This window comes from Citrus clementina, unplaced genomic scaffold (assembly GCF_000493195.1).
Source record: "Citrus clementina cultivar Clemenules unplaced genomic scaffold, Citrus_clementina_v1.0 scaffold_8, whole genome shotgun sequence".
Taxonomy (NCBI): domain Eukaryota; kingdom Viridiplantae; phylum Streptophyta; class Magnoliopsida; order Sapindales; family Rutaceae; genus Citrus; species Citrus x clementina.
In genome coordinates, this window is record NW_006262022.1 from 15,498,352 (window position 1) to 15,500,415 (window position 2,064).

Genomic DNA, 2,064 nt, shown 5'->3' on the forward strand with positions numbered 1-2,064 from the left:
ATGCTTCTGCAGGATGCAGGATTGAAGTGAATTCTTCCCAAGGGTCTTGGGAATCTTGGAAAAGGATGTTGGTATAGTCTGGTCTTTCTTCCTTAGTTAATATTCCAGTGGATGGAAGATTACTAGATGAAGGTGTTTTAACAGTAGGAATGACCATAAGTTCATGATGCGGACCAAGGGAGGTATGTTGAATGTCAATTGGTGTGGGTTGAACATGATTTAGTTCAAGAAGGTAGTTTTTTAAAGTAGAGACAAAGTTAGGGTCATGTGTTAGAGGAAAGCTATGAGGAACAGTCTTCTATTCATAGGCTTGATCCTGGGTCCAAAAGAGTTTGGTGACAGGGTGTTGAAAGTAAGGACGGTGGATAATGAAGATTGAGGTGAACTGTTCACCTTCTTGATCAGGGAGAAGATTGATAAGGCTGAGTTGTTTTCTCCACCAGGAGAGAGGAGAGAACCATTCAAAGAGAGTCCACAATAAGGAATGAGCTTGAGTTGGATCGGTAAGGTGTCTGAACATTGCCTGTACAGGAAAAACAAGCTTGGTAGCATATAGAACAGTGAAACACCAAAGGTACTACAGTTCCTCTTATGTGATATCTCTGGAGGGATTGATGGTAAGCCCTGTGAGAAAAAGGTGATCAGGGTGAAAACTAGGGAATCTAGATGACTGAGTATGATACATGTTCGTGAAGTACCAGAAAATAATTTTTTTTGCATAAGTTTTGGATTTGATAGGGACTGGAAAATGTGAGATTACAAGGGAAAGATTTCCTTGTAAGAGCTGAATTCGGTAAAGAAGAAGTCATGAAGATCACTGGTACTGTAACGGAAGAAGAGATGAAAGTAAAAGTAGTTGAAGATGAAGGTCTGGATAGCAAATCAGGAATGAGATTTTGATCTCCCTTGATATGTTGGACTGAAAAATCATATTTGGAAAACCATATTTTAAGACGGAGAAGGTGTTTGTCTGGAAGTGTCTTGTCTTTGAAATCAAGAATTTTTGGAAAAGAGGAGTTGGCTAATATAATAAGAAAATTATAGACAATGAGATGAAATTCAAACTTTTGAATTCCATATTTTACGGCTAAGATCTCCTTGTAGATTACATGATAATAATTTTTCGATTCTTTGAACTGACCACTGGCATGAGTACAATAAGATTCTTTTCCATCAAGCTTTTCCAAAAGCACTGCTCCCCAATACTCATCACTTGCGTCTATTTGGAGAATACACTGTCCTTCAGTGGGGATCTTTAATGGAAATGGATGCTGAGTAATCTTCTTGAGATGTTGAACTGCAGCAGTCTAAGAGGGATCGATGGTGGGGCAGATTTCTTAAGCATTTTTTACAACTGACTGGACAGGTGTTCATCAGGGAAATGAACCAGTTCTTGAGCTATGTATGGACCAGGGTGGTAGTGGCCATCTTTAATGACCATGCCAAGAAATTCTATAGAGTCCTAGCCTAGGATGTTCTTTTTGTCAGAAAGCATAATACCATGTGATTCCACTATCTTAAGAAAGTGGGAAAGTAGGTCCCTGATGAGAGTCATGGTCTTTTGAAAATAAGAGCACATCATCTATGTAAATAAGTCTATGGTGGAGTATGGGCTCAAAGATTTTGATCATTGCATTTTGAAAAAGTGAAGGTGCTACTTTGAGACCGAATGGCATTACTTTCCACTGATAGTGGGCATTTGGAATGCAAAAGGCAGTTTTATGACGGTCAACAGAATGAATTCCTAGTTGTCAAAAACCAGCTTTAAGGTCAAATTTGGAAAAGACCTTGGCATCACGAATATGGACAAACAAAGACTGGATTTTTGGCAAAGGGAATTTATCATCACCGAGGAAACAGTTAAGAGGCTGATAATTTATGACAAGACGTTTTTTACCTCGGACTATTTAGGACTTTTTTTCCATATAGAATGCCTGACAAGCCCAATATGAATTTGTGGGCTCGATAAGCCCTTGTTGAAGCAATTGAGAACATTCTTATTGGGCTAGTAGAAGATCAGATGGTGTCATACCAGGATGGGTAACTTTTGTGGGATTGATGTCT